Below are 7,286 nucleotides of genomic sequence, written 5' to 3'. Positions count from 1 at the left end.
GTTGCAAGTTTTTCTCAGAATAAAAGTTGTCTACTTCCACTTCTTTGGTATTCAGAATAAAAGTCCGTCTGACAAAAGTGACATTTAAAATGTGTTCATTGGAATTACATTACAGTAGTTTCAATAACAAGATCCAATGCATAACACATTTCAAACATCTGAGGTAACTTTGGGGTATCTGTACTTTACTTTACTACACTCCTAAAGAAAATTATGTACTTTTTACTCCACACATTTTCCCTGACACCCAAAAGTACTCGTTACATTGTGAATGCTTAGCAGGACAGGAAAATTGTCAAATTCACACACTTATCAAGAGAACATCCCTGGTCATTCATACTGCCTCTGATCTGATGGACTCACTAAACACATGCTTCATTTGTAAATTATGTCTATAAGGGTAACACATCAGCATAGCAGGTATTCATATGGTAGTGTTTATAAAGTTACCTCATAAGAATAGCAGTTATTTATATGGTAGTGTTTATAATGCTACCTCATAAGCTTAGCAGGTATTTACATGGTAGTGTTTATAATGTCACCTTGTCAGCATAGCGTCACGTCTCTCCTCCTCCTTCACTATTAGCAAGTGTGTGGAATGTCATTCACCTATTAACTTCAGCCTATGAGCATGGCACAATTCCAACACGCTTCCTGAATAACCTATGGGCTCACTCGTGCAATAACCACTTTCCGTTCTTTCAACCAATGGGCATAAATCTAGGGACAGTGGTGCAAAAAGTACGCAATTGACATACTTGTGTAAAACTAATAATACCTTACTAGAAAATGACTCAAGTAAAAGTGAAAGTCACCCAGTAAAATACTACTAAAGTCTAAAAGTATTTGGTTTGAAATATACTTAAGTATAAAAAGTCAATGTAATTGCTAAAATATACTTAAGTATCAAAAGTAAAAGTAAAAGTAAAAGTATAAATCATTTCAAATTCCTTCTATTAAGCAAACCAGACGGCATCATTTTCTTGTTATATATATTTATTTTTTTACGGATAGCCAGGGGCACGCTCCAACACTCAGACATCAAGGGTGGCTACTTGAAGAATCTCAAATATAAAATATATTTTGATTTGTTTAACACTTTTTTGATTACTACATGATTCCATATGTGTTATTTCATAGTGTTGATGTCTTCACTATTATTCTACAATGTAGAAAATAGTAAAAATAAAGAAAAACCCTTGAATGAGTAGGTGTTGTAAAACTTTTGACCGGTAGTGTATATATATTTTTATACCTAAATGGGTCCTAAAATTCCAAATCAAATAGCTAAATTATCCATGGTATGACCTTCTTAAAACAATTAAATGAAAATCTATGGCAAGACTTGAAAATGGCTGTCTAGCAATGATCAACAACTAATTTGACAGAGCTTGAAGAATTTTTAAAAGAATAATGGGCAAATGTTGGACAATCCAGGTGTGGAAAGCTGTTAGAGACTTACCCAGAAAGACTCACAGCTGTAATCGCTGCCAAAGGTGATTCTAACATGTGGTCCTCTGTAGCTCAGCTGGTAGAGCACGGCGCTTGTAACGCCAAGGTAGTGGGTTCGATCCCCGGGACCACCCATACACTAAAATGTATGCACGCACGACTGTAAGTCGCTTTGGATAAAAGCGTCTACTAAATGGCATATTATTATTATTATAACATGTATTGACTCAGGGGTGTGAATACTTATGTAAATTTGATATTTCTATATTTCATTTTCAATAAATGTGCTAAAATAAAATAAAATAGGTTTTCACTTTGTCATTATGGGGTATTGTGTGTAAATGTGTGAAAAACAACAACAATTTAATCAATTTTGAATTTGAGCTGTAACACAACAAAATGTGGAATACGTTAAGGGGTATGAATACTTTCTGAAGGCACTGTACATATACACTGAGTGTACAAAACATTACGAACAGCTGCTCTTTCCATGACATAGACTGACCAGGTGAATCCAGGTGAAAGCTATGATCCCTTATTGACGTCACTTATTAAATCCACTTCAATCAGTGTAGATGAAGGGTAGGAGACAAGTTAAATAATTATTTTTAAGCCTTGAGACAACTGAGGTATGGATTGTGTGTGTGCCATTCAGAGAAAGTTTCCCGTGTTTATCAAGAATGGTCCACCCCCCAAAGGACATCCAGCTAACTTGACACAACTGTGGGGGGATGGGGATGCATTTCAATATTAGGAAGGTGTTCTTAATGTTTTGTACACTCAGTGTACACATATATACCAAATTCATTATTTTACACATATGTTATCACAGCACTGGCAAACCATGGTTGACCAACTCCCTGACCAAAATGGCTAACCTTTATCCCATCATAAGGTTAATGTCCATTCTAGGATTCTAATTCCTAATTCTATGGGAGAGCCTCCCCATTTTTTTCAATGGTAAAATGGCATGAGTGGGACATTTATCCACCATCTTTGGTGAGTACACAGATCGGCGATAGAAAGTATAGATAAATGTTGTTAAACGTTCTTCTCGCGTGTGATCTTTTATATACAAATGGGGGACATGTCTAGAAGTAGAAATATGTGTCTGAAATCGCTAGCAACATAAACAAACATCAGCAAACATTTGCAAACTGTGTTTGATGTGAAAAAAGGGGAGAGTAGCTAGTGTGACACGTTCAACTTGTGCCCATGGTCACATAGCACATAGAACAACAAAATAATAGCCTACCTTTTCATAAATGTCTTTCAAAACACGTTTGTCTACTCTAGAAGGTAATGAATTAAACCCCAATTTCAGAAACAAAACTGAATAAAATGTTTGTAGTGTTTTTCCATCCAGATGATCAATAGACTATAATAGATAAGGTAAATGTCTTTTTAAAAAAAGGTGATTGACTTTTGCCCACTGTGATTAAATTGCATACATGTATATTGGTTAACAGGTAGTTGTGAGGGTCACCATTAATTACTCAGATTAAAAATATATTCAGAGCTTTTTATTAAATGGATTGGTAGGCTATCTCAGATTGGCACCCGGCACAGCGAGAAGAGGACTGGCCACCCCTCAGACCCTGGTTCCTCTCTAGGTTTCTTCCTAGGTTCCTGACTTTCTATCGAGTTTTTCCTAGCCACTGTGCTTCTACATCTGCATTGCTTGCTCTTTGGGGTTTTAAGCTGGGTTTCTGTATAAGCACTTTGTGACAACTGCTGATTTAAAAAGGGCTTTATAAATACATTTGATTGATGGATTGAATTTGATTGTTGGCTGTTAAAAGTCTCTCTATGATGAAAAGAGAACCTTGAATGTTAGAGTGTGTGCAGTTTGTAAAGGTCTGATAGAGTTAGAGGTGACTAGCCTATTTAAATGGCATACAGTTTATTATTACGCATTCATAGGGCTTCAACCTCAGGATAACACTCTGGAAGGTAACATTAGACAACATTTAGTGAATAAAATCAAAATGACAAATAGAAATTCAATTGGAGCTGTTTTATAACCTCCCAACCCACTTGGCATGAGAGGACTTTAACTTTAACATGCATTCCGGTCCAACAATTATCTAACCATGTGGTTCGGGAGAGACTGCAGTCAGGAAGGAGCGCAGGGCAGCAGCACAGAACTATGTGAGAAATGTGAGGGAGAAAAAAGAGAAAGACCGGGTGTCTGTATCTCAGCTGTAGTGCAACTTGACTTTATGCAACAGTGTAGCCCAATCCTTCCATCTGAAGTACCATCTGAAGCATTCCACTGAAGATATTAAATGTTTAGTTCTCAGCTCTCTATAAGAAATAGAGAGAAACAGAAACTGAGAGTAATAGCCTACAATGTCGCACACAGCGACAGTGAGTAATGTTTTGCCTAGTGATTTTTTTCTCACTCAAAGATAATTGTAGCATAGGCCTACGGATGAAGAAAACCAAAGTAGACCTACATGGAATAAATCACCTATAATAAATCCTTGACCACATTTACATTTACATGCACACCAATATCTCGTTATTAATCGGAATACTCAAGTATTCTGTTTTTGAGTTGACACATAATCATCTGTCACGAATGTCGGTGGAATGCGGTAGGCCAGAGTCAAGCGTAGGACACAGAATGAGATGAAGAACCACTTTACTGAGTAGTAAAGAAATACAAGCAAAAACCTCCAACAACAAGGGAGGCGCAAACCCGCTCACAAAATGACACTCGTACAAGCAAATAAACACGCACACCACACAGTGGACGGGAACAGGTTAAATAGGGAAGACAAACTAACATAATAGGGAACAGGTGTGCAACAACAGACAACAATCAAATGAACATAGAAACATATAACATAGAGCGGCAGCAGCTAGTACTCCGGTGACGACGAACGCCGAAGCCTGCCCGAGCCAGAAGGAAGGGCAGTCTCGGCAGAATCCGTGACATCATCATATCCCGTTTGCAATAACCCGAATAAGCTCCTATCCCAGTTTTGAGAAACCCGAATAACATGCCTGGGATATGCTGATCTTAGACTGGATACTGTAGCATGTGTGAGAGATTTATTATTTTTTATAATTGATGGGATGACTAATTTAGAAAGAATGCATTCTGGACTGTGCTAATGTAGGTTGTGACACCTGGCAAGCTGTGATTGATGTGAAGAGCTGTTTTAGGGGGTAAAGTGAGATAGGGATTTTGTCTCCAGATACTGGAATATACTGGTTCTTTGTGATCTGTGAACCATCCTTGGACGTAGGAATGGTGTCTAAGGGAGCTGGCTCTTCTCACTATGACAGGTTGTTATGATGAACGTATGCCTGAAAACAGGGATGCGCTAAGAGGCGGGGGACTAGCCTGTGCATCAACGGATTGGCTGAGTAAGTCTAAACCACGCTCAAGTCTACTCTAATTGGTCAGCAGAGAGGTGGGAAACTCTCTGTCAGAGTATTTGAGTATTGAATCTGAAACAATGGATTAGTTCTCTGAAGTGCCCTGCGAGGTATTTCAGAGAGCCCGTATATACGAAACATCATATTTACCATTGAAGGTTTTTGCATTAATTAAAATAACTAGTATATCTTAGAAGTCGTGTTGACCTCTTTTGTTCCTAATGCCAGATTTGAATTGACGCAACTTTGACACATGTCAACATCTTATCCCATTTACTGTTGTTTTTTCGCGCAGTCTGTGCAGGCTCAGTTCTGCATAATAGGCCTATCACCTTTAAAGTTCAGATGTGAACAGTAAAAGTTGGCAGCCTTTTGGGGGCCCTAAGCGAGATTTGGTTGAGGGCCCCCCTCTTGGCGACATAGAGATAAATGTACGTTTTCAAGTTAATTTCCTGCAATTCAACACATTTTGTAATGGTGCGTAGAGAAAATGTTGCAAAGTTTTCTGCAGTTCTAAACATTTTGCCACGGGTGGAGAGAAAATCTAGCAATTTAATAACCTACAGTGAGGGAAAAAAGTATTTGATCCCCTGCTGATTTTGTACGTTTGCCCACTGACAAAGACATAATCAGTCTATACTTTTAATGGTAGGTTTATTTGAACAGTGAGACAGAATAACAACAACAAAATCCAGAAAAACGCATGTCAAAGATGTTATAAATTGATTTGCATTTTAATGAGGGAAATAAGGATTTGACCCCTCTGCAAAACATGACTTAGTACTTGGTGGCAAAACCTTTGATGGCAATCACAGAGGTCAAACGTTTCTTGTAGTTGGCCACCAGGTTTGCACACATCTCAGGAGGGATTTTGTCCCACTCCTCTTTGCAGATCTTCTCCAAGTCATTAAGGCTTCGAGGCTGATGTTTGGCAACTCCAACCTTCAGCTCCCTCCATAGATTTTCGATGGGATTAAGGTCTGGAGACTGGCTAGGCCACTCCAGGACCTTAATGTGCTTCTTCTTGAGCCACTCCTTTGATGCCTTGGCCGTGTGTTTTGGGTCATTGTCATGCTGGAATACCCATCCACAACCCATTTTCAATGCCCTGGCTGAGGGAAGGAGGTTCTCACCCAAGATTTGATGGTACATGGCCCCGTCCATCATCCCTTTGATGCGGTGAAGTTGTCCTGTCCCCTTAGCAGAAAAACACCCCCAAAGCATAATGTTTCCACCTCCATGTTTGACGGTGGAAATGGTGTTCTTGGGGTCATAGGCAGCATTCCTCCTCCTCCAAACATGGCGAGTTGAGTTGATGCCAAAGAGCTTGATTTTGGTCTCATCTGACCACAACACTTTCACTCAGTTCTCCTCTGAATCATCCATCAAACATGGAGGTGGAAACATTATGCTTTGGGGGTGTTTTTCTGCTAAGGGGACAGGACAACTTCACCGCATCAAAGGGACGATGGACGGGGCCATGTACCGTCAAATCTTGGGTGAGAACCTCCTTCCCTGCCAGGGCATTGAAAATGGGTCGTGGATGGGTATTCCAGCATGACAATGACCCAAAACACACAGCCAAGGCAACAAAGGAGTGGCTCAAGAAGAAGCACATTAAGGTCCTGGAGTGGCCTAGCCAGTCTCCAGACCTTAATCCCATAGAAAATCTGTGGAGGGAGCTGAAGGTTCGAGTTGCCAAACGTCAGCCTCGAAACCTTAATGACTTGGAGAAGATCTGCAAAGAGGAGTGGGACAAAATCCCTCCTGAGATGTGTGCAAACCTGGTGGCCAACTACAAGAAACGTCTGCCCTCTGTGATTGCCAACAAGGGTTTTGCCACCAAGTACTAAGTCATGTTTTGCAGAGGGGTCAAATACTTATTTCCTTCATTAAAATGCAAATCAATTTATAACATTTTTGACATGCGTTTTTCTGGATTTTGTTGTTGTTATTCTGTCTCACTGTTCAAATAAACCTACCATTAAAATTATAGACTGATCATGTCTTTGTCAGTGGGCAAACTTACAAAATCAGCAGGGGATCAAATACTTTTTTCCCTCACTGTAAGCCTCACCTATCAACATAGCAATTCACTTTTATCTTGAGCAAATTCTATACTCTCTCATTGCCCCCCATACAAAAACTCCTCACTTGTGGTGCAGTGGTCTAAGGCACTGCAGCACAGTGCTAGCTGTGCCACTAGAGATCCTGGTTCGAATCCAGGCTCTGTTGTAGCCGGCTGCGACCGGGAGACCCATGGGGCGGCGCGCAATTGGCCCAGGGTAGGGGAGGGAATGGCCGGCAGGGATGTAGCTCAGTTGATAGAGCATGGTGTTTGCAACGCCAGGGTTGTGGGTTCGTTTCCCACAGGGGGTATGAAAAAAATAATAATAATGTATGCACTGTAAGTCGCTCTGGATAAGAGCGTCTGCTAAATGACT

Source organism: Coregonus lavaretus (assembly GCF_964263955.1).
Source record: "Coregonus lavaretus genome assembly, chromosome: 7".
Taxonomy (NCBI): domain Eukaryota; kingdom Metazoa; phylum Chordata; class Actinopteri; order Salmoniformes; family Salmonidae; genus Coregonus; species Coregonus lavaretus.
The sequence above is the reverse complement of the archived record's forward strand: the minus strand, read 5'-3'. Positions refer to the sequence as shown.